The 26,758-nt window shown below is 44.3% G+C and overlaps 1 protein-coding gene across 1 annotated transcript in view; it reads right to left on the minus strand.

Moving 5' to 3' along the window:
• The window catches only part of EMP3 (epithelial membrane protein 3 (MAM blood group)), a 69,327-nt gene extending 42,843 nt beyond the window's left edge, over positions 1-26,484 (minus strand). The window contains exon 1 of the mRNA XM_068241310.1: positions 26,355-26,484. The gene's annotated coding sequence lies outside the window, so the exon portion shown is untranslated. The remainder of the gene's footprint in view (positions 1-26,354) is intronic.
• Positions 26,485-26,758: the final 274 nt, after the last annotated feature.

The following is a 26,758-nucleotide window of genomic DNA, read 5'->3' on the forward strand; positions in this document are numbered from 1 at the left end:
TGCGGTTAGTACACTGACACGCGAGATTGCTGCACAGAGGTCGGCACAGCGAGCACATGGCAAATAGTGGAAATGTCCCAACATAAAAGGTGTCCAGTTCTGTTAGTTTTTGACTGTAGGCATCAGTTTGGTTTGTGTTTCTATGGCTTGGTTCACACATAAATCTGTACATTTCTGGTGCCGTCCAGTCCTGTCAGTTTTGTATGTGTTTCTATGGATGTGTTCATACATAAAAGGTGTACATTTCCGGTTCAGTCAGGTAAAACTGATAGAAAACTGATGCAAAGCTGACAGCACAGGACAGGACTGGACTAGAAATGTACAGATTTATGTGTGAACCAAGACTTAGGCTTGGTCCACACTTGTGCGGATGCAGAACAGAAGCGGAACGCGCATCCACGAGGTGGATGAGTTCCGTCCATCCTGCATCCGCCTTGCGCAAATACACCCACATCCAGGGGCGCCTCTAGCCTTCTTGTCACTCCAGGCAAGAAATCCTGTGGCGCCCCCCCCCCATAAAAATAAAACAAAAATCATATACATTATAGAACACTTCACACATGATATAAGCCATCAGAGAAGGATAACTATGAAACGGGGCCCTGGGCAAGATAACACTTTGCCCTCCACTGATGGTCACCTGGCTCATTTAGTTAGATTTGGTGGGGGCTAGCAACCACCAGGCCCCTAAACTCTCTCTAGACCCTAGGCAGCTGCCTAAGTTTACCTTGTGGATGATCAGCATTGTATGCCATACAGCACATGCTGCCAGTATGCACCTCAAATAAATACAACACCCACACTCCGTCACTCAGTCACATTGCAAGATTGGATTATCAAGCAAGACATTCTTCCTTTCAGAATAATTTTTCACAAACATTATGAGATATGCAGATATGTTACCACCTGTTGGGGTAGGACTGGAGTCACTGGCGCACGGAAGGGGTTGTTCCGGGTGTCTGGAACCATCCCCTTGCACCTAGACCGGAAGTGCCTCCGGAATCTGAGCAGCGGCTGCCGCTTGCTCATGTTTGTGCGCAGTAGGGGGGCCCGGGGCCCGCTAGCCGTGTGGGGGGGGGGGGGGAGCGCTGTCACCCTCCCTATTGAGGGACCCCCCAGCCAGATATGCTGCTTCTTCCCCGCAGCCCCGCAGTCTCCCGGAGGCAGATCAGGGCTACGGCAAGATGGCTGCCGAAGCCCTGCTCTGGAGACTGTGTCTCCAGTACAGGGCTTCAGGAGCCATCTTGCCGTAGCCCTGCACTCTGCCTGTCAGCGCGGGAGATGTGCTGCAGGAGGATCATCGGGGAGCTGGTGCCAGATGCCAGGAGAGGAGAAGACTTCTGTCAGGTAAGTGATTTGGTTTTTTTTCACAGGTGCATTTTTTTTCTAGTTTCTTCTGCCCACATTACGATTTTCAGGTGTCTGCTGCCCACATTACGATTTTCAGGTGTCTGCTGCCCACATTACGATTTTCAGGTGTCTGCTGCCCACATTACGATTTTCTGGTCACTGCTGCCCACATTGCGATTTTCAGGTGTCTGCTGCCCACATTACGATTTTCAGGTGACTGCTGCCCACATTGCGATTTTCAGGTGTCTGCTGCCCACATTACGATTTTCTGGTCTCTGCTGCCCACATTGCGATTTTCAGGTGTCTGCTGCCCACATTACGATTTTCAGGTGTCTGCTGCCCACATTACGATTTTCATGTGACTGCTGCCCACATTACGATTTTTTGGTCACTGCTGGCCACATTGCGATTTTCAGGTGTCTGTTGCCTACATTACGATTTTCAGGTGACTGCTGCCCACATTGCGATTTTCAGGTGTCTGCTGCCCACATTGCGATTTTCAGGTGTCTGCTGCCCACATTACGATTTTCATGTGACTGCTGCCCACATTACGATTTTCTGGTCACTGCTGCCCACATTACGATTTTCATGTGACTGCTGCCCACATTACGATTTTCTGGTCACTGCTGCCCACATTGCGATTTTCTGATGACTGCTGCCCACATTGCGATTTTCAGGTGTCTGCTGCCCACATTACGATTTTCATGTGACTGCTGCCCACATTACGATTTTCTGGTCACTGCTGCCCACATTACGATTTTCTGGTCACTGCTGCCCACATTGCGATTTTCAGGTGTCTGCTGCCCACATTACGATTTTCAGGTGACTGCTGCCCACATTGCGATTTTCAGGTGTCTGCTGCCCACATTGCGATTTTCAGGTGTCTGCTGCTCACATTACGATTTTCATGTGACTGCTGCCCACATTACGATTTTCTGGTCACTGCTGCCCACATTACGATTTTCATGTGACTGCTGCCCACATTACGATTTTCTGGTCACTGCTGCCGACATTGCGATTTTCAGGTGTCTGCTGCCCACATTACGATTTTCTGGTCTCTGCTGCCCACATTGCGATTTTCAGGTGGCTGCTGCCCACATTACGATTTTCAGGTGTCTGCTGCCCACATTACGATTTTCATGTGACTGCTGCCCACATTACGATTTTTTGGTCACTGCTGCCCACATTGCGATTTTCAGGTGTCTGTTGCCTACATTACGATTTTCAGGTGACTGCTGCCCACATTGCGATTTTCAGGTGTCTGCTGCCCACATTGCAATTTTCAGGTGTCTGCTGCCCACATTACGATTTTCATGTGACTGCTGCCCACATTACGATTTTCTGGTCACTGCTGCCCACATTACGATTTTCATGTGACTGCTGCCCACATTACGATTTTCTGGTCACTGCTGCCCACATTGCGATTTTCTGATGACTGCTGCCCACATTGCGATTTTCAGGTGTCTGCTGCCCACATTACGATTTTCATGTGACTGCTGCCCACATTACAATTTTCTGGTCACTGCTGCCCACATTACGATTTTCTGGTCACTGCTGCCCACATTGCAATTTTCAGGTGTCTGCTGCCCACATTACGATTTTCAGGTGACTGCTGCCCACATTGCGATTTTCAGGTGTCTGCTGCCCACATTGCGATTTTCAGGTGTCTGCTGCTCACATTACGATTTTCATGTGACTGCTGCCCACATTACGATTTTCTGGTCACTGCTGCCCACATTACGATTTTCATGTGACTGCTGCCCACATTACGATTTTCTGGTCACTGCTGCCCACATTGCGATTTTCAGGTGTCTGCTGCCCACATTACGATTTTCAGGTGACTGCTGCCCACATTGCGATTTTCAGGTGTCTGCTGCCCACATTGCGATTTTCAGGTGTCTGCTGCCCACATTACGATTTTCTGGTCACTGCTGCCCACACATTGCGATTTTCTGGTGCCTGCTGCCCACATTGTGATTTTCTGGTGACTGCTGCCCACTTTACGATTATTTTCTGGTGACTCCAGCCCACATTACGATTATTTTCTGATGACTGCTGGCTGCTGCCCACATTACGATTATTTTCTGATGGCTGCTGGCCACATTACGATTATATATATACACTGGCTGTATGCAGGGGGATCTGGCTATATACACTGGCTATATGCAGGGGGAGGCATCTGGCTACATACAGTGGGTATATTGGTATATACAGGGGGGGGGGGGGGGGATCTCTGGCTATATATACAGGGGATCTGACTATATACACTGGCTATATATACAAGGGGGATCTGGCGAAATACAAGGGGGAATGTACTGAACGGGGAGTTATCTGGCTATATACTATAAATGGGGATCATGTGGTTACTTATCCTAACTGGGGGGGGGGCTCATCTGGCTACCTGTGTGATAAATGGGGGTCATCTGGTCACCTATACTAAAGAGGGGTGGGGTAATTTCGTTATCCATAATAAAGGGGGTTATCTGGCTACTTAATCACTGCCACATTATATATATTTTGGCGAAACGCTACTGCATCATGTGTATTTTGTAGGGAAACACTGCGCATTGTGTGTATTTTGTGGAGAAATGCTGTGCATCATGTGGATTTTGTGGGCAAACGCATGCGCGGTAGTGTGCGGCTTGCCAAAAGAGACCTATCAGGAACCCCCCCCCCCCCTTGAAAATCCTGGATTTGCCCCTGGGAGTGGGTATATCATGACATTGAAGGGCTGATATGGTAAGGTGGTTTAAGGCACAGTGTACACCGAGCGGTTTTAGCAGCGATCCGCCAACCACATCTGTCTGTGAAAACGCTTGGCTAATGTATTTCAATGGGATGATGCACACCAGCGGTTTGAGGTTTTTAGCAAACCGCAAACGTGCCTCCTGCTGCACATTTGCTGTTTGCAGAAGCGATTCTGCCTCAATGTAAAGTATAGGAAAAATGCTAACCGCTCTGAAAAAACGCTAGATCAGAGCAGTTTTCCAGGCGTTTTTGCTACAGAAGCTGTTCAGTAACAGCTTTTACTGTAACAAGATTTGTAATCTGCTTCACATAAACGCTCAGCATGTTTAGAAAATGTCTCTAAACATGCCTAGAATCGCTCTGAAATCTGCTCCAAAAACCGCTAGCGTTTTGAGGATCTGCTAGCGGTTTTGGTGTGCACTGGGCCTAATGGTTTGATTCATAATCCATTCTGGAGATAAGCACAGTGTGTTTGTAGTGTAAGTGATACAAGAGAAGAGAAGTAGAATGGAGGGAGGGAGGGTAGTAGAGGGTCAGAATTGATGACATGGATGAGCAGATATCTATGAGTAGAATAGAGGCTCAGTGGGTAGCACTACTGCATTTTAGTGCTGAGTCCTAGGCTTGAACATTGGCCAGGGCAAAATCTGCATGGAGTTTCTGTCTTCAGACACTTCAGACATTTCCTGCATCCTAAAAAACATACTAAGTCAACTGGTTTACCCCAAAACAATCCTATATTGAAAATATTAGACTATAACTGTGGTAGGGATTAGATTGTGAGCTCCTCTGAGGACAGTCAGTGACATGACTCTGTAAAGTGCTGCAGGAGATGTCAGTGCTATATAAATACATAATAATATTATGGTAGGACATTATTCTATAACTACGGTAGGGTTAGATTGTGAGCTACTCTGAGGACAGTCAGTGACATGACTATGTACTCTGTAATGTGCTGCAGAAGATGTCAATGCTATATAAATACATAATAATGATATGGTAGGACATTAGACTATGACTATGGTTGGATTAGATTGTGAGCTACTCTGAGGACAGTCAGTGACATGACTATGTACTCTGTAAAGTGCTGCAGAATGTCAGTGCTATATGAATACATAATAATAATATGGTAGGACATTACAGTTTGACTTTAGTAGGGATTAAATTGTAAGCTCCAGTGAGCAGTCAGTGACATGACTATGTACTCTGTAAAGTGCTGAAGATGTCAGTGCTACATAAATACACAATAATAGTTCCAAATGCTACTGGCTCCTCTGAAGAGTGCTCAGACTAGTGTACATAGTTGTGCACATTGTTCCCCAAGTAGCAGTTGTTTGGTCAGAGAGACAGTGGGAGAGGGAGCATGAGCAGAGGGTGAGGGCGAGCAAAGTTAAGCTCCACACTCACCACAGTGACTGCAACAACACAGGAAGATGGATCCAGCGAGGTGTCCCCTCATGACAAGCGTCCAGCGATTCATCTTCCTGCCAGCGGGTATGCAAGATGTCACGTGACATTACAGGACGGGCGCGAACGAGAAGTCAAGCGACCGCAGTACTTTACGGGGTGTCGTCAAGGATCTTAAAGATCCGGTCCTCAGTGACGGTCACTTTTCACCACACAACGTGTAAATGACTACTTGTCGCTCAAAAAAAAAAAATGAATGGACATCGGGAAAATCGTTGGAAAAATCGTGAGGTGGGTACATAGCATTAGAGAGAGGGCAAACAGACAGCATTAATGGAAATACATTATTATGCCATCTTCAATTATAAGTAGTGATGGATGTAATTACACACATTGCTTACATGTCCATTATCATTGTTTGAGCTTTAGATGCTGCCCTCCTATTCACTCTCTCACAATGAAAGACAAAACCTGCAACCCCCACTGTGTCCATTACACACTTCAAACACTGTCCTTGGGAACTCAGGGAGAAGTGCAGGCTGTGTGTGTCCCAGTCAGAGAGAGAGAGCATCAGATGATCCTACCGCTCCATAGCTAGTCATGGCTGGAGAGTGTCCTGACATCTAGACATGCAGGACATTCTAGCAGAGCACACAGGCTGTCTGCAGAGTTTACTGTTTGTTTGTTTGTTTGTCTTGCTCGCTCTGCAGACTCAGTAACATTTGGGGGTAGGGCGCTGTCACCTCTGTACACTGAATAGTGAGGGACTGTCTCCAATCTTTCTATGAATCCTTATTAGATGCATTCCTAAAAACACTTGTGAGAGTAGAACAGAGTAACCAGGTAGCTCAGGGTGACCCAAACTACTAGGAATGTATAGGGGGATAAAAGGAACCAAAAAGCCCTCCTACTAAAAAAGCAAAGCTAGGTGTAATTGCCTTCTTAAAACAGAGAGTAGAAAACTTTCTCTACATACCCTTAAACGGCAGTCAGTCACTCAGGCTCAGAAAGGTGGGGGCAGAGAACAGTTATAAACCAGACACCTTCTTCTTAGGGAGTATCTATAAATCTGAACTCTGAATGATTCTTTATCCCTGACTTAGCAGAATGCTATTTGTGAAAAGAGCAGAGTATCCAAGCAGCGCAGGGTGACCCAAGCTACTAGGAATGTATAGGGAGATAAAAGTTACCAAAATGCCCTCTTACTAAAAAAGCAAAGCTTGGTGTAATTTGCCTTCTTAAAACAGAAGGAAATCTATTTCTCTCCAGTCCCTTACAACGGTCTTTCAGGACAGGAATTTTTATTTCCCCTTGGACTGACAGTAATTTATTGCGCCTTCCCCATCAAAGCCCACTCCAAGCCGCTGCCTGGGTGGTCAGTAGGTTAAGGCGCCCCTGCCCACATCCGTTCCGTGTCCACAGCGTTGCTACGTCGGCCCGTAGCATCGCCGCTCATCGCGCTCGGTCCCTTCAGCAGCCGGTGGGCCAGCAGAAGCATGGCTCTCCATAGGCTGCAAGAAGCCAAGTCTCCCTAGCAACAGGGAGAATTCTCATAGGTCCAACATGAACCAATGAGAATTCTCCGTGTTGCTGAGGATTCACATTGGTCTGCTGCAGCTCAATGAAGAATCCCCGACCACCGGCTCTTAAGCAGCGACTAGCCTAGTGAGAGTGGACAGTGTCCATTCTCATAGGCTTGCATTGGACACGTTTTCCTGTCCAGTCTGGGAAAAAGTGTCAAATCTGGACTCTCAGTGTCAACACAGATTCGGGTCCCATAGGATCCGCTTCCTGTCATAATTCCAGATATTTTGATACCGCAATAGACTGTAATGTGAATTACGGCTATAGCGGCACTCAGTCAAAAATGTAAGCACCATCAAGAGACAAGGCCCAAATTACGTTAGAAACATTGTAATTCTTCCATCAAGTACATCAATTTTGCATGGCTGTTCTGCTGATCTTTTTGGTTTTTGTGGTGTCTGAATCAGACACGTTAGATTAAACTTGTCCAGGGCATTCAATAAAGACCATCTTGGGCAAAAGCAATTTGGGTAAAAGGTACTAATATTTTTCAATTGGAATTACCACTACCCAATAGTAGAATATCTGCAATTTCACCTATATTCTAATATCGGCTATGTCAGGAGGAGGCCAAATTATCGCAGTGCCTTTTTTGGATGTCCGCCTGTTCTGTGCCTTTAAATGACACGCAATGTTGATGTTAGTCAGCAAGCCATGTCATTGATGTAAATTTTACTCACTTTAGGGAGTTTCCTACTACAAACTAACAATCATTGTCCACAGTCAAAAAAAACTATTTGTCTCCATTTTTTAGACCAGCACTAGTGCTTGCGTGTAATTTCATGGACCTGAGTCACTCACTACAGCCATGCTTACACTATAACCTCTTCTCTCGCTGGCCCCTAGAGGAACTTGGATCTCGCTTATATAGCCCTCATTTATAATGAGCTCTAGCTGAATAAACTAAATAATGATGATGTAGTGTCTGGTGGTATGAACCTGACCTAGCTTGCCTCAAATGGAAGTGACTGTCACACAATTCCAGTAAAAGGCAACATCGATCCTCTGCGAAACACACATATCACTGTCACGACTTTGACAGGCAAAAACGTTTTGTGTTTTTTTTACTTATATTCCTTGAGTACAAAATGATGCAGATGCATTGTATACATTTATATACAATGTACAGTGGGATGCGAACGTTTTGGCAACCTTGTTAATCATCATGATTTTCCTGTATAAATCGTTGGTTGTTTCCATAAAAAATGTCAGTTAAATATATCATATAGGAGACACACACAGTGATATTTGAGAAGTGAAGTTTATTGGATTTACAGAAAGTGTGCAATAATTGTTTAAACAAAATTAGGCTGGTGCATGCATTTGGGCACAACAAAAAAGAAATGCAATAAATATTTAGTAGATCCTCCTTTCGAGAAATTGCAGCCTCTAAACGCTTCCTGTAGGTTCCAATGAGAGGCTGGATTCTGGTTGAAGGTATTTTGGACCATTCCTCTTTACAAAGCATCTTAGGTTTGATGGCTTCTGAGCATGGACACCTCACACCACAGATTTTCAATTATATTCAGGTCTGGGGACTGAGATAGCCTTTCCAGAACGTTATACTTGTTCCTCTGCATGAATTAGTGGATTTTGAGCAGTGTTTAGAGTCGTTGTCTTGTTGAAAGATCCAGCCCAGGCGCAGCTTCAGCTTTGTCACTGATTCCTGGACATTGGTCTCCAGAATCTGCTGATACTGAGTGGAATCCATGCGTCCCTCAACTTTGACAAGATTCCCAGTCCCTGCACTGGCCACACAGCCCCACAGCATGATGGAACCAGCACCATATTTTACTGTATGTAGCAGGTGTTTTTCTTGGAATGCTGTGTTCTTTATCCTCCATGGATAACGCCCCAATAACTGAATTTTAGTTACATCAGTCCACAGCATCTTATTCCAAAATGAAGCTGCCTTGTCCAAATGTGCTTTAGCATTCCTCAAGCGGCTCTGTTTGTGCTGTGGGTGGAGAAAAGGCTTCCTCTGAATCACTCTCGCATACAGCATCTCGTTGTGTAAAGTGCACCAGTGGTTGAACGACGCACAGTGACTACATCTGCAGCAAGATGATGTTTTAGGCCTTTGGTACTGGTCTGTGCGTTGACTCTGACTGTTCTCACCAGTCATCGCTTTTGTTTATCCGAGATTTTTCTCGGTCTGCTACTTCAAGCCTTAACTTGAACTGAGCCTGTGGTCTTCCATTTCCTTAATATATCTCTAACTGTGGAAACAGACAGCTGAAATCTCTGAGACAGCTTTCTGCATCCTTCCCCTAAACCATGATGGTGAACAATCTTTGTCTTCAGGTCATTTGAGAGTTGTTTTGAGACCCCATGTTGCTACTCTTTAGAGAACATTTAAAGAGGCGGGAATCTTAAAATTAACTCCCTTAAATAGTCTTTCTCATAATTGGATTCACCTGTGTATGTAGGTCAAGGGTCACTGAGCTTACCAAGCCAATTTGAGTTCCAATAAATAGTTCTAAAGGTTTTGGAAGCAATAAAATGACAAATGTATGCACCTGCCTAATTGTATTTAAATAATTATTGCACACTTTCTGTAAATCCAATAAATGTCATCTCATGTCTCAAATATCACTGTGTGTGTCTCCTATATGATATATTTAACTGACATTTTTTATCATAACAACCAACGTTTTATACAGGAAAATCATGACGCTTGACAAGGTTGCCCAAACTTTCGCATCCCACTGTTTATACAACTACACACATACGGTATATAAGAATGTCCAAGTGGAATCCCTGCTGTAGGCTTATGTGGTATAGAAGTTGTAAAGAAAGCAAGAGAGAGAAAATAACTAAAGGCCCATACCCACTACACAATTTCTACAATTAATTTTCTGATAACTGGTAATTTCCAACATTGACCGATCGTTTCTGCAATCTCGCAATGTGGGTATAGGTGCGCAATTCCACAAACAACTCTTGGTGATGCACGGTGATAATGACCGTCACGGATGATGAGATCTGTAAAATGTACCAGAGACGGCATATTAAAAAGATTTGCTACTTACCCAGGGCTTCCTCCAGCCCCATGAGCATGGATGTGTCCCACGCTGTCCTCCCGAGCGCCTCTGTTCAGCCACAATCACTCCCGGTAATCTGGCTCAGTCGTGCCAGTCGGCTCTTCTGCGCATGCATGCTCCCGTGCATAGTGCTGCAATTGTTTGAACTCGTGTTCGCGCCCGTTGTGTGCTGTAACGTGTTCCTGCAAGCAGGAAGATGGATGAGGGAACGCTTGTTGTCAGGGGAGGTCACTGTGATCCATCTTCATAGCTCCCAACTCTCCCTCTTTTGGAGGGACAGTCCCTCTTTGGGAGACATGTCCCACTGTCCCTCTTCCTTCCTCATTTGTCCCTCTTTCAGGATTGATGTACAGATCTATGTAAATATGTGTATTTTTCTACTGAAAAATGTTTTTTTTTTTAATTGACTCTAAACTTTATTCCCATCCTTTAAATGTATATATTTCCTATTTTCATGTGTTTTTAATATGAATAAAAATGAACAAACAGAAAGGGCCAGTGTGGTTTGAATTATAAAAGAACATATTTTGCTCATTAAATCTTTATGGCATGCATGAGAAAGGGTGTGCCAGGTGCGCAATTAGAAGGCAGGGGCGTGGCTAAAGGCGCATACACACGCCATATTTTTACAAACGACGGGTCCGTCAGACCCTCCCGCGGTCGTTCTGCCGACAGTAGCATGTGAGTACAGGCTGTCGACAGACTGATAAGACGGCGGATCCGCAGTCTTATCAGTCTCCCGACAGTAGTCTGGTGGACCCGTGGTTTGTAAAAATACGGCATGTGCATGCGCCTTTAAGTGTTCCTCTGTGTTATCTCAAAAAGTTGGGAGGTATGCATCTTCCTGCGTCTTAGGTGAGTATTCAGCTCTAGAGAGGGCAAAGTGTCAGAGAAGCAGCTAACAGATAGGCAGAAACTGCAAGGTAACAATGAGAGAACATCTGTTAACCTTGAGTCTCAAGTAACCAGAAATCACACTTTTTCAGTATCAGCCTATTTCATACTGTACCAATATGTAAGTAATATACTGACTGTCTATATTGAGATGAAGGGCCTGGCCGAGAGTCTGATCTTTGGAATTGTATAGCTGCAGTTGGCTGTCTGCCATGCATGATGCTTGGCCTGGTAGGAGACAACATGTGTAGAACACTTGCTACATCTGTTTAGGATCCAATATCCTTCCTTCCAGCTCAGCAAATCAGAGTACTGAGCGATGGGTGGTGCCCATGTCTTCATTTGAGACCTTCAAAATATATACAGATTCCTTTGGCATGACTGGAATGCTAAGATGAGGTTTTGAAGCCAGAAAGAATTCCCACATCCCCATACTCGATGTGGTATTTAAAGGGTGACTCTGCTTTAACTGAACTGTAGAAAATTCTTTTAATAGTCGAAGGCACTGAATACTCAACATGCAATCATTTACCAATTCTAATGTCGTTGTTTGTAAAGGAACTTAGCAGCACAAACCAAATGAGAAAGTCGGGTCTTATTTCAAAATGGTTACAAAATCACTAGGCAGGATGAGAGGAACAATCAGTTTTTTAGTAAGGAAAAACTAGCATGGCTCTATCCACGACAAGTTAATTAAGCACATATGGGCTGGTTTGCTTTGAGGAATGTATGGCATCTGAACCTCCATTGCTGAGATAAAGCTGGTGGATATGTGCATACCAATAAAAGTGCTACCTATACAATATCGTGTGGCACACAAGCATGGGTTTAGCAGTGGGGATCAACATGACATATTGTGGTTATCAGTATGTTTAGATGTCAGGAAGGGGTTAACATAAGGGTGGAGTTTAGGGTTAGAAATCAAGAAGGGATTAGGCGTAGGTAAGGTTTCAAATGCATATAGGCGCCGCTGCAACCAATTCTGCCAGTTAGCAGCGGACCAGAAGGGATGAGATCCAAGGGTAACGCAATGCAACCATGCCTAGACCAGTCAAGGGTTAGCTTAAGTAGACGAGGTATAACCAGGCAAACAAAATTAGAACTAGGAAAGGCTGTAGAGCAAAGCAGACTTCAGGAGTCCATTTACTAAAAGAACAATCGTTTCACGTGGGACACCACCAGGTTTCCACAGAAGGGGCGATTAATAGGTTTCCAATCATGTATACCTTCTACAATTACTAAAATCACAAAGGTTCCAAAATACTTGGAATGCTTGCTGTTGCCTAATCTCTACGGACACAATCTTGCTCCCCAAAATGTTTTATGGACCTTCCTTTCAAGTCTTCAATTTTAGATTGTAGTAAGTAAACTTGGGATTGGCTACAAATGGATTGGGCTTGTTGGGCCTCTGAGGAAGTAGCGGAGAGGCCGTGAAACGTGCATCAGGTACTGTGTAGTAATGCACTACTGTACTACCATATAGCCAATGTTATTTCATTATGGAAATTGTATTTATTGTGACATAAAGAAATGATAATTTTATGTAGGTTTAAAACATATATTTTAAGATAGTAACTTTGGAGCCAGACCTGGATTTAGATTACTGGAGCCTATAGGCACAGGTGTCCGGGCACCCTAGACTTTACCCTCCAGGAACCTACAAACCCCCGCCAAACCGCACCACAAGTGTGCTGGCTGGCCCAGCTGTTCTCCCTTACTTCCCTTTCCCATCATAGGTAGCTACAGGTGGCTTTTAGTATTAGATAGCCAGAGGTATCCTCGGTATTAGGTAGCTAGAGGTGCCCTCAGTATTAAGTAGCTAGTAGTGCCCCAGACTAAAGGGAGATCTCGTCAGAGGAATGCAGAGAGCTGGGTGAGTAACCTCTTGTTTACAATCTGCTCGGAACTCTGCATAGGGAAGGAGGGAGGGGGGCACTTGAGGAGGGGAGTGAGCCCCTTCTCCATCATTAGGCACCTGTAGGCATGCCTACAGTGCCTTATGGTAAATCTGGCCCTGATTGGAGCTTTGTAATAAAATTGAGTTTTGATTTTACAATGAATGTAGGAATCTATATATTTGGAGCACAGTAAACCTGAAGAAATGTACACAAGTATCGGGGTATGCACCAAATCTACTAAACAAAAATACAAAGTATAAGGCCCCTTGCACAACGGTCATGTTGCATCGCTTTGCGAGACTCTCCATTGCCGCAGCTCGTCGCAAGGGAGATACAACTCTATGGAGACTTTCACAGATGCGGCTCAAGTATCAAAATCGCTGCAAAGTCTGCAGTGCGTTACCACATGAACTGTGCCTAGTGTACAGATCATGCAGTAATGCAAGTCAATGGGCGATGCAGGCAGTATGCATGATAGGAGCACGGTGCGACACTGCGCACATTCGCTGACTGTCTGCGATTCCAGTGTAATACTCCCTGCTGGCAGGGGTGTAACAATAGCCCCTGCAAGGGGGAGAAGCCTGAGGGGGGCCCCTGGCTCTGGAGCCCTCCAGGGCCATTTTTAGAGGCAGGAGGGGGTGCAATGCAGAAAGGGGGAGCAGCAGGCACAAACAACAGCCGGGAAGGGAGGTACTCCCTCCCTCACCTCGAGCTACCATCAGCATTCCCCCCTCCAGTGACAACAGGTGGGGGGCCCCATCCAAAGTTTTGCAGGGGAGCCCAGTGATTTCTACTTATGCCCTTACCTGCTGGGCACAACTATGTCACAACTACATAGTGTGCATGCACAGAGCGATCCCAGCTGCGGGTGCGTGATTAAGGATGTGCGTTGCCAGGCAGCACCTGCACACTGCTCAACGACCCTCCCCACCCGGAAGTAGCTTCGGGGCCATTTGAGCGTAACAGAGGGGGACGGAGAAGAACAGTGGGCATGAGAAGAGCTTCATACGCATGCCTGCTCCCCCTTTTTTTTAATTTTTAACAGAAGCTAAGGTATCCATTAAAAGGAAATATATATATATCAACCTCCATATCTCTCAGTTCAGGTGTACTTTAAACACTTCAAGTTTTTGAGACAGCTTAAATGTCTTGGCTAGACCTTATTCTAATTCACTGACAGGAATGGAAAGACTATGTGAAGTCATTGAGTTCCTACGATGATCACAGGAACAAAACTAATAAATAGTGTTTATTGAGTTTTCCACCTTCCGATGATTATTTCACTGCTTTTCTGTGTTATTTAGCAGTTTTCCTACAACTCACAGCTTCTCCCAGGAAGCAATCTTTGGTTTGCAGCTAGAACTTTATATCAGATGAAGCTGTTTATTTTCGTTGCCGGTGGCTGAAACATAAACATGTCCCGAATATATCTGATGCTGAGAGCAGAGCAATGCAGTGCCATAATAATCACAAAGATGTGACAGATCATACGCATACACTAACCTCCCACAAACTGGGACAGCACAAACCAAGCATATATTACATGCCCGTTTCCACTATCGCGAATCCGCATGCGTTGCCCGCATGCGGATTCGCACAGTCAGTACAAGTGGATGGGACTGTTTCCACTTGTGCGTTTCCCCGCACGTTTTTCTGTGCAGAAAAAATCTGCAGGGTAGGGCCCTCAGAATTCGCCTGCGTGTGGAATGCAGGCGAATCGCACGCAATGTATTTAATAGGGAAATCGCATGCGTTTTCCCCATGCGTTTTTTGCCGTGATTTCGCATGCGATTTCGCATAGGTATTAATGTTAATTTACACAGGCAGTGACATGGTTAAATTCGCATACAGCCTTACCTATGCGAAATCGCATGTGAAATCGCGGCAAAAAACGCATGCGGAATCGCACCCGCATGCGATTTGCCTGCAGTGATTCGCCGGCGATTCCGCAACGCTATAGTGGAAACGGGCCCCAGTGATATCTGCTTCTCAAAGCCATCAGAATTTCAACAAATACAGGTTACTGAAGGAATACAGTAATCTGATTTCTACTCTTTTTGATAGTCATGCTTGGCCTTGCCTTAAAGGGAACCTGAACCTAGTAAAATTATTTAAAATAAACACACAATGCACTTGCAAAAGAATATTAATACTTTCCTCACCTTCAGTTCCTCTCAGAAGTTCACCATGTTCTTCTTATAGTGATTCCTTCCAGTTCTGACAAGATTTTGTCAGAACTGAAATGTATCGGTTGCTGTCAGTTATATATCAGTTGCTGTCAGTTATAACTGAAAGGACAACTGATGATCAATGTAATGTCCATGTCACTAGGACTATATTACAGTATAACAGTGATCTGACCAGGAAGCTGTTATGGGGTAATGGCCATTTTTTAAATGTAGGATGGAGAATTCCATTGATCACAGAGGACAAACAGGACGTGGGAGAGGAGAAAGAAATTGATGAGTAGACTGCACGGGAGGTAAGTATGACGTTTGTTTATTTTGACTATTAATATACAGTTCCTTTCAGGTTTGCTTTAATGTAATGGGTGGTTTCACTGAGCGATTGAGAAGGTAAAACGTTCACCTATAGCAATATAAAGATAGAGTTTGAGCAATTCTAGGGATACACCGCGTTAGCTCTTATTTGAACAATTATTTATAAAGTTTCCAGCAGGGACTACCAGCACGAATTCCAGCAGGGACTACCAGCACGAATTCCAGCAGGGACTACCAGCAGGATTTCCATCAGAGACTATCAGCAAGATTTCCAGCAGGGACTGCCAGTAGCCTACTGGTAGTCCCTACTTGAAATCCTGCTGATAGTTCCTGCTGAAAACCCTGCTAGTAGTCCCTGCCGGAAAACCTGCTAGTAGTGCCTGTTTGCAATCCTGCTAGTAGTCCCTGTTTGAAATCCTACTGGCAGTAGGATTTAAAACAGGGACTACCGGCAGGATTGCAAACAGGCACTACTAGCAGGATTTCCAGCAGGGACTACTAGCAGGGTTTTCAGCAGGAACTATCAGCAGGATTTCCAGCAGGGACTAGCATCAGGATTTCAGCAGGGACGATCAGCAGGATTTCCAGCAGGGACTACAGAAGGAGAAATCTATGTATATTCATTTTAACTTTAATTGCACTCCCCTTTGACTTTAGCAACCCATACCTCTGTAAATATTTTATGGGCTACCAGCCATTCTAGTATCTTGGTAGATGACTGTGTTTTCTTTGACGTTATCAGCCAAATAATCTGTCTCTAGTTATCTTTCAGACTCATGCAACAGACATGAGCCAAACAAGTGACAAGTGACACATTAAACAACATTTGTAACATATATTTCTCCCCTAGAACTTAAAGCACACAGATCAGTAAGTATGTGGCAGGGGGAATTGTCACAGAAGAAAAAGCTACATGTCTGATACAAAAAAAAAGCTACATCCGAAACTAAACAGGTGGTGTTTCAATCTGTATTTATGCACCTGCAGGGATGGAGCTGTCCTAACTAAGAAGTGGGTAAGAGCAGCAGAAGGCTCTGGATCAGAGGTTAGGAGGTGGACTCTGGGGATGACCAATTTTTTAGGACTTATTGATCTGCATTTATGGTAGGATCGATGCAGCTGAACCATATTCTTTAGGTAGCCTTTAGAAGACCAAGGCCAAAATTGCTCTTCTCTGTCAAAATCTTTATTGGCTGCCAATTACAGTAACCAGAAGATCCAGTTCAAACTCTTAACCCTAACCTACAAAGCTCTCCCCAATCTCTCTTCCCTGTACATCTCCTCACTAGTTTCCAAATATCAACCCAATCGTAATCTGTGATCTGCACATGACCTTCTTTTGTCCTCCTCTAGAATTACCTCTTCGCATTCACGTATACAAGATTTTGCACGCGCTTCCCTCCTCCTCTGGGATGCCCTTCCACAACACATCCGTCACTCTCCGACCTTTGATATCTTTAAACGCTCCTTCAAAACTCACTTTTTCCAACAAGCATAGCCTCTACCTTAGGTCATTCTTCCTTTGACCTAAGGCCAAGTTGCACTCCTACTAGATATCCTAAAACACACTGCCTCGAGATATGAATATTTTATACTACCTCACCTCTTGCCCCCCCCCATTCCTTTTGAGTGTAAGCTCACAAGGGCAGGGTTCTCTCACCCTTTTGTGTCTTGGAACTTGTTATACATTTTATTCATTTTGTTACTTTTGTCACTGTAATTACCAATTCTGTATTTTCTACCAATTCTGTATTTCATATATTGGTATATACCATTATCTGTATTATTATGTATCCCATGTTTGTTTTTTAATTTGATTTGAGCCATGGAATGTTAGCGCTTTATAAATCAATAATACCAACATTAGTAGGCCAATCCTGAAGAAGATTGTCCATTTTGTGGGCAATCAGTAGAGTGAGAAAAGCATCAGTGTTATGTGGCAATAGTGGGGTTGATTTGTTAACAGCCTAATAGTGGGGTCCTGTACCAATTGCAGGTGGTGCTGGTACTTATTTGGAAGACCTGTGTAGCAAGGATTGCAAAAAAACAAACCAAAAAAAAAAAACACCCATGATTTAGAAGGATATTATTTTGAAAACAAAGATAAACATGTTTAATTCCCAGTCCAATGACATTTGAGATTAATATGTACAAGTACTCAGGACATTCATGTATGCTAACATTTTCTAAAATACCAAGTTCAAACATACTGCTATAAGAAGATTGTGTTAAGTAGTGATGGAAGGTAATATGACCTCAACAAGGGAATGTGGGGGAGATAGCACTCCTGCGTGTGTTCATTTCTCTTCCTCAGAAATGTGATGCAATGTGACGGGACTTTCTTGACTATTAGCTTTGTTTTTGTAACGTTTTTCACGTATCCAGGGTACAGTATATGCAATGAAAGCTTAAGGTTCATACCCATAACGTAATTTTTATAACAATTTTTTCAAGAGCATCTATTGTTTTCGCCACATCACGTAACATCACATTAAACTATGTTAAAGGGTCATCAATCAAAAAAAGCTTCCTCCTGCCCCTTCCAGCTGACATGTCCCACACTGACAGCTCTGCTCAAAGCCACCAGCAGTCCCCGGCAGTGAAGAGGAAGACCTCCCCTAATGCGCCTGCGCGTGTGCTGCTGTCAATCAAGCCCACATTGTCCGAAGTAGTTCTGCGCCTGCGTAGCAGTAGGACAATTTGGACTTGATGGACAGTGGCGCTCGTGCAGGTGCAGTAGAGACGAGCTCGAGGTCACCCTCTGCACCGGCGGGGACCCTGGGCCAACTGGTGAGCGCGGAGCTTTGGCGTGGGACATGTCAGCAGCAAGGGGCTGAAGGAAGCCCCAGGTAAGTAGAACGGGGGGGGGGGGGGGGGGGGGGGGGGGCGACTACACTTTTTTTGACTGATGACTCTCGGTACGCAATTTTGAAAGATGGATCGTGGAATGATTGTTTGTTGCCTCATCGTCGCCGCAGATTCCCCGATCCATCTTCTGGTGGGTCCTTAGCTTAAGGTAGCTTCAACTGGACAACTTTGTCTGATCTAGAAGTCATTTCATCAATTCCTCAGAGTAACTACCTCAGTTCTAATGAGCAGCGGAGGCTTTCTAAGCATTTTATAACGTAGGTAAGACCAACCAACCAAAGTCTTGTGCTGCAGCATAAAGAAGAAGCTTTAGTGTGGATGAAGGGGGGCTGGGTGATGTCATCATCTGGACAAAAAGTTATTGATATTCTCTTCAATATGCGAGCAGCACTAATCTTAATTTTTGCTACACAAATCGGCACAAACAGAGCACTAGCCAAACACAATGACATTTTTATTTTTGCTCGTTGTAGGGAGGCCAGCTTCACTGAGCTCAAATATTCCCATAAACAAAGGCACCTCAGTGACATATGCTTTGGCTTCAGTGTCACTACACAGAGGTCTACCCTTACTGAAATAGCTTCCAGAGGGAGACCCCTTGACCTTAGGCTTCCTGGTGAGGTATTTCAGACATGTGGCTGTTGGGTTATTCAGTGGCACTGAAAGCACAAGTAGTGGTGTAAGCAATATTGTATAGTCCAACATCTGAGGTGTAAATATTCTCTCTAGTCCCCAGTGAACAAATGCACTCATCCCATGCATCATCAACCAAAGCAAACAGCTGCTTGTTAATAATCCAGCTACCGGCTAATTCAATGACAGCTGTTTCCTTTCCTGGGTCAGTGGAAAGATACACTAATCACCATCTTTCTGCCCTAATGGTTTCATCTCTGTGGCTTCCACAGGAGCTCCTGACAAGAAAAATGTGGGCGGGGCATAACACACGTGTTGCTGAAATGTGCACAGCAATGCGTATAGTTTGAATGAGGGCTTATTCCTTAAAACATAACAAATCATCATTACTGAAAAAGAAACATACTTGCCAAAGAAGAGAGACTTCCTGAGTCGTCCTGGCTGCTGCCACTGCTCACCGTTCAGTCTCTGCTTCTACTACTCGCCTGACTGAAGTCCATCCAGTGAAGTAAAGTGATTTTGGTATGGAGTGCTTTTATTTCATAGTCACACTGCATTGTCTGGTATTCTCAGTAGGTGGCATTGCAAGTGAAATCTGCCACTGCCAGCCCACCTGTAAGGCTAGCTAGGTGCACATGATGCAATTTTCTGACAGATTGAGGCTCTGTTCACATCTAAAATCGGAATCGCAAACGCAAGCATTTTGCGATTTTGTGCGTAATATTTCCCCCCTACCGGCGCTCCACTGCGTGCTACGATTTAGTTCAAAGCGCTTTTGTAAGCGCTTTTGCAGAGCGATTGCATTTTGACGTCAGTCAGGAAGTGAACTCTTTGAACCGTAAAAGAATAAATACAATGTATTTATTCTTAAAAGCGCCTGGGAAATCGCTATGCAAAGCACTTTTTCAAGCGTTTTGTGATTTTCCTATACCTTCCATTGAGGCAAAACACCTCAAAAATGGCCCAGGCAGCGCTTTGCTGATTGGATCAGAAACAAACCGCTCAGATGTGAACTCTGTCATAGGGAATCATTGCACAAGCGTTTTGAGGGGGATTTTCAAAATCACCTGCGCTTGACAAAAGGCCGAAAACGTCCCAGACGTAAATGAGCCCTTACTGTCAGATTGATTATTTCCAACATGTCCGATCTGATTTCCAATCGATTTTTTGAATGATTTCTAATAGGAAATCAGATTGGCCATGTTGGAAATAATCGATCTGACAGTAAATTTGTCAGAAAATTGCATCGTACTGTATGTACCTAGCATAAAGTCTTTAGTCAGCCAAGTAGCAGAAGCAGATGCTGTACAGGAATCTTCTGAATATACTAGCTGGAGAGGGCAGAGGAAACTTTCTGCAAACAGCAACTACAATCCAATAGGAGATATCCGTTTTCCTGAAAACCCGTTACAGGAAATCATATGATCTGACAATTACACATGCAACTATTTATTAAATAAACTTAGATGTACCAAATAGAATAGTTTGTGGTTATTTGGGCGTTAAAACAATACAAGTTCTCCTTTTGCCCTTCAGTCTTTGTTACTGTATCACCATGGAGATAATACTGAAATTACTGTACAGTCAGTACTGCTTTGGTAACGGGAGCTAAATAGTAAATAAATGCAACATTTATCATCGAGCTAAGATAGCAGGAATCACATGTTCCATTTTCCATAACTGGATTTTTACAACAACGTAACGAGAATCAGTAATGTCCTAATAATACAGCGGATCCAATCAGAAATCAGTCTGAAACAGTCTGTGTATGTGTTGGATTATTGTGGCTCTGTACAATTAAAAGAAAACTGAAGTAACTTTTAAAAAAAGAGTTTTACTTTCCTGGGGCTTCTGCCCGCCCCCTGCAGCCACCCTGTGCCGTGATGGAACTATCCTCTGGTTCCTGGCCAGGGCTAAGTTTCGTTCTTGCCGATTTGCAAGTTGATGGCCACTGCGCAGCCAGATTCCCTCCTTTGCACTCCTTTCGCCAGGAGCGTCCTGTGCAGACGCAGTACAAGGTTTTCTTGTACCGGGAGCACGAACGAGGACGAGCGCGCCAAGGGCCGGCAAAACATAGCGGCCATCGAATTGAAAGTCGTTGACAACGAAACTTAGCCGGGGGGACCAGAGGATCGTTCCGTCACAACAGTGGCACCGGGCCGCTGCAGGGGGCTGGCAGAAGCCCCAGGTAAGTGAAACTTTTTTTTTAAGTTAAGTTATTGTTTCCTTTAACAAACTGCCACATCACTGCATTCCAGCAGTGGTTATCTTACAGAGACAACAATGTATGATTAGCATCTTCAGCAGTGATGCATTGTGGGAGACATCATATGCTACAATCTGAATAATTGCAAATGGCATCTGTTTTAAGAAGGTAAACTTTTGTTTTGCATAGTATTTTAGTAAGAGGGCTTTTTGGTCCTTTTTAGCCCCTTACACACTCTTAGGAGTTCTAGTTCACTATAAGCTTGCTGGGCAGTCTGTAACTCTGGGTGCCTCAAGTCCTACCACATAGCACCACACTAAACCATGTCATGCACTGATGAGGATCAACCAATCCGAAACAGTCTGTATGCATTCTGGATTATTATGACTGTGTACAATTAACAAGCTAACACATCATTGCATTTAGCGGTTCTGGAGGTGTGTTTAGCTTACAGGGGCAACAATGGTAATCTGTAATTCAGTTCTGCTAAACTACGGTATAAACTACACTTACTAGAACCGTTAGCCCCAATCCACAAAGCACAGCTCTGCACTACTGGCACATGATTAGCTAGCAATGTGACAGATTGTTTTTTAGTACATGGAAAATTCCTGCTCGGTTCTCCAGAGCAGATATTTCTGTTTAACCATTATTTATACACAGAGGGATAGTTTGAGCAGCGGAGGGAATGTCTGCAAGGAACGCAACCATCAGCAAAGCACATGAATGAGAGCATTTTCCTCCTGGACTTCCATCTATGTGGTATGCTAATTCTATTAATGGTGGAGCCTGTTTCATCCCTCCCCTGCATACCAAGGGGCCCCCCAGCCAACAACATCTGTCACTTCCTGCTCTTGGAGGAAGACATTTTAACCCAAGAGAAGGTGAGGCGATGTGACATTCCCACACCTCTAGGGCTGTTTCATACTTGTGGTTGCAACAGTCACATTTTTATTTGCGATTTAAGGTCCCAATTCAGCTTGATTTTAGCATCACTGTAAGGGCCTGTACACATTGTAAATCGCAAAGCAAAATCGCAAACGCAATCACATGTGTTTTTGCATGCGTTTTTGATGAATTTGCGTTTTTCTTGTGATTGCACCACTTTGTACAGGTCAGCATGATTTTCATTATTTTTCAAAAGCTTCACAATTTAAAAAATGCTTGCGCTTGAAAAAGAGCTATGGCAATGTAAAGTCTTCAGAAAATTCGCTTTTCTATTCAGTGAAAAATCGACAGAAAATCACTTATATTTTGCTTTGAAAAGCACCTGAAAATCAATCAGCGATTGCAAGTGTGCCATGTGTAGTGAGTATGGGCCCTTAGGGTTTTCCTTCTCTCTGTGATCGCGTTTTTTTCCATCCGCAATTTTCCACGTTAGTTCTGTATTGTGGCGAAATACATTGTAACTGGGAACGAAGGCTTTATGTGAAAAAAAGCAGACAGCAGTTTTAAAAGGCGGGTAAAACTGTGGAAATGAAACGTGAATGAATGCAAAAATATTCCAATTCCTGCAGACCAAGGACTTTCATTACGATTGCGATGATGCACATTTTTTTTTGCATGCCGCAAAAAGCATGCAATTCAGCAAGCGTGATCCCTGTCTTAGCTTGTAAGCCTAAAGCTACATACACACGGGGGACAATTGTCCCACGTTGCATGCGCGCACGCGAACAGGGAGCGACAGCTCCCTGCCGGCGACAGCTGTCCACACGTCTCCGCCAGAAAGGCAGAGACGCGGCGGAAGCTGTTTGTGAATGGAGCATCCCCCGGCCGGATGCTCCATTCATTCGCGGAGGTCTCCTGTCGCTAGCCCGCGTACTCACGCAGGACTAGCGACAGTTCCGGTGAAGTTGCGGCGACAGCTGTAGCCGGCGATTGAACATGTCAATCGCCTGGCGACAGCTCCGACGGGCGACGGTTTGGGGCGCGCGCGTCATACACACAGACGACCTGTCGCCGCAACACGCGCGTGCTACGTGGTTGCGGCGACGGCCGTACCCCGTGTGTATGGGCCTTAATAGGGCACGGTCCTGGTTTGAATGCAGGACTGTTCATTGAGGCACAGTCATAGGAATTCAGCTATGCGGCTGAGATCTCAGCTGTGCAACAATATTTCTGATGGCGACTTTGATCTTTCTCCTGACATAAAGCTATTTCTAACTGATATCTGGAGCAAAAACGACCTTTTTAACCGGCCTGGTTAATGTTAACCACTTTTTGAGGCCTAACCACAACCTCTACCCTCATTGGTGTTAACCCCTTCCTGGTGCCTAACCTCGACATTAAAGGGAACCTAAAGTGAGAGGGATATGGAGGCTGCCATATTTATTTCCTTTTAAGCAATACCAGTTGCCCCACTATAATACCAGTTGCCAACCCTAACCGGTAACCATTAAGTGTCTATACCACTGGCACAATAAACCATTCAGTAAAAATCTGCATCTCAGCTGTATAATAGCTAAGCATGAGTAGCCAAATGAACCCCCATCCAATCAAACCCTAAAGCTGCGTACACATGCATGAGTACTGTCACTCTCATAGATCAGGATTCCATACCTCTGACAACAGTTCGGGGCCGAATGCTGTACAGAGGGATCATAAGCCTAAAGGCTAGAGACATGTCTGTTGTTATGGAGGAGGGAGGATAGGAAGGACAATGTATGACTTACAATAGAGCAAGTTCCGGTGGGCGGGGTCAGGAAGAAAACAAAAAATGAAATCAGCTTGGCACTGCTGTCGCTAAAGATACCGCGTGCCTAAAGGTTGGTGCACACTAGGCAATTTTCACAATTTCCGTGATCTTGCAATATCGGTACAACTTCGCGATTACACGAACGACATTTGGCAATGCGTGGCGATAACTGCCGTCATGAGGGATCCCGCACAAAGTACAGCAATCGCTTGACTTCCTGTTAGCGCCTGTCGAGTACTGCCATGTTACATCGTCGGTTCCCGTGGGTAGGAAGATGGATTGGAGAACCTCGTTCGTCAGGAAGCATCGCTGTGAGGTTCCCCAATCCATCCACAGGTGAGTATTGAGCTTAGGATCGGAAGATATCTGTATACACCTTAGATTCTGGGCCAAAATGGCCCTTAACGATCACTTTGGCCAAGTAGCATCTAGTGTGTGTACCTAACTAAGAAGCTGTTGCTTGTCACTCAACACCAGCGCGCCCAATTTAACCACCGCACATTCACCTTCAATTATGGCCAAACACACTGAAATGAATGGTGCCTCAAATGAGCGATACGCAGGTTCCTCTTCCTCATTGTGTTTTTGCGATCGCCCATTTCACATTTATAATCCACATCCCTCGTTTATTGTACAGTGCTGATTATATAAAGAGATGGTCCTCTACTTACAAACAACTCCGGTTACAAACGTTTTATACATCCAAAGCTTCCTGAATGTACAAAACATATTGTAGTGTTTTTGTCATCGTATATTTTTGTTATTACATATTACAGTATTGCGCAAACTATTATAAATAGTATAAAGCACATTAAAACACATTAAAAACAACAGCAACCAAAACATTGTTTATACTGAGCTGTCCAGCAGTAAATCATTTATCCACAAGTACCAGTATGTATAACGCATGACTCAACATAGGCCTAGTGCACACCAGAGCGTTTCCGCTGCGGTTTGCGATCTGCTTGCAGGTGCGGATCCGCTAGGGTAATGTATTTCAATGGGCTGGTGCACACCAGAGCGGGAGGCATTTTGCAGAAACGCATACTCCCGGGCTGCTGCAGATTTTGGATTGCGGATGCGTTTCTGCCTCAATGTTAAGTATATGAAAACCGCAAACCGCTCTGAAAAACGGCACTTCAGAGCGGTTTGCCAGGCATTTTTTGTTACAGTAGCTGTTCAGTAACAGCTTTACTGTAACAATACATGAAATCTACTATACCAAAACCGCTACACAAAACCGCAAAACGCTAGCTGAAACGCTACAGAAAAAGAAGAAAAAGTGTTTCAAAATCTGCTAGCATTTTGGGGATCTGCTAGCGGTTTTTGGTGTGCACCAGGCCTTACAAACTGATTCAACTTACAAACAACCTCCTGGAGCGGAACCTGTTTGCAATTAGGAGACTGCCTGTAATGAGGTTACGCAATAAAAGATCGTTGGGATCCTAAACAACAATATTTGTAAAACGTTTACAGATTAAGGCGGGTGTGATTTCTAACAGTTCACTCACCCCCATCGAAATATTTGTAACGGAAATAATTTGCCATTAGAACGAAGTTGCAACATTGATATATTTTATAACATCCTTTACCAAATCACTCTATTCTTTATATGGGTTATGCATGATACAAGCACATATCATTCATGGGTGTGCATTGTGGATATGTACTTATTGCCTATCGTGCCTCATGCCTTCCAGCACATGTGTATACAGTATATCATACATACAGTCCTCATATTATATTCATGTATATGCAGATATGCCACATTCAGTGCACAGCATGTATAGTGATGTATCAGTAGGAGATGCAGAGGTTGTGACCGCACCAGGTCCCCTGGACCAGTAGGGGGCCCTCCTTCAACCACTTTATTAGCGCTTTATTGGTGCTAACTAAGCTGGTAATGATCCCCTCTAGATGTGCTTGTAACCATGAATAGACTGTTCTCCTCCCCAGCTTACACCTCTCTGACTTGGCAGTTGTCCTTGGCAGGTTTTGGTGCTCCATAATTTGCCATAAAGGTGCCTATTATTGGTACAATTTTCCCTTCAGATTCGATCTTATGATGCAATTTGAGCATGCAAAACTAATCAGAAGGCAATTATCAACTGTTCCCATTAACGGAAAGATTTGAGAAGGTTGTACATTCCAATTCGATCATAAAATCCAATTTTCGATCAATATTTTTTACTTTTCCAATCGACCAAAAAATCAATTCACATCGATTTTTGCCACACACGACGCATATCAATTGTTATGCTCAATTGCTCTATATCAATTGTTATGTATAGAGCGCAATTGTTATGTATGAGCTACTACTGCATGTCAAGTCTATATATCTTTCCACTAGCCTTACAGATTCAGCCTTCGTACCGCTGCAAGAAGATAAAATCACATACTCTCTAAGTATGAGCCATACAGGGGCTTACTAGACATATGCTTCTTCAGTAACTGCATTACTGTGTGTCTGTGTAAAAACTAATAAAAACACAAGTTCTGAGGAAGAGAAAGAAGAAAATAACTTACCTTATAAGAGGCAAAAAAAGAGCAGAATAAATAGCCCTGGGGAGAGATGCAGTTCCGTTCTCTCTTCTGTAACTCTCTGTTCACTCACAAGTGATGCTTGCCTGGGAGTTTACATGAAGTTGTTTGCAGTGAGGGCACTCCTCCCTTCTCCAAAACTTGAGGAGCCCTCCCACCCCACACCCTTCTCAAGCACACTTCCAAGAGAAGTTTGCAGAGTGTATTCACATCATCACACCCCCCCACCACACACACACACACACACACACCACACCACCCTACCCTTCCCCTTTCTATAACTGGGCTGCAGTCCAGCGCTCACTTTCTACAAATGTCTTTACAGACAGATGTTTTCAGTTAACTTTAAACTGCAGTGCAGTAAAAATGGCAGAGGGGGCTAAGCTTGT

The sequence above is a fragment of the Hyperolius riggenbachi genome, chromosome 6 (genome assembly GCF_040937935.1).
Source record: "Hyperolius riggenbachi isolate aHypRig1 chromosome 6, aHypRig1.pri, whole genome shotgun sequence".
Taxonomy (NCBI): Eukaryota; Metazoa; Chordata; class Amphibia; order Anura; family Hyperoliidae; genus Hyperolius; species Hyperolius riggenbachi.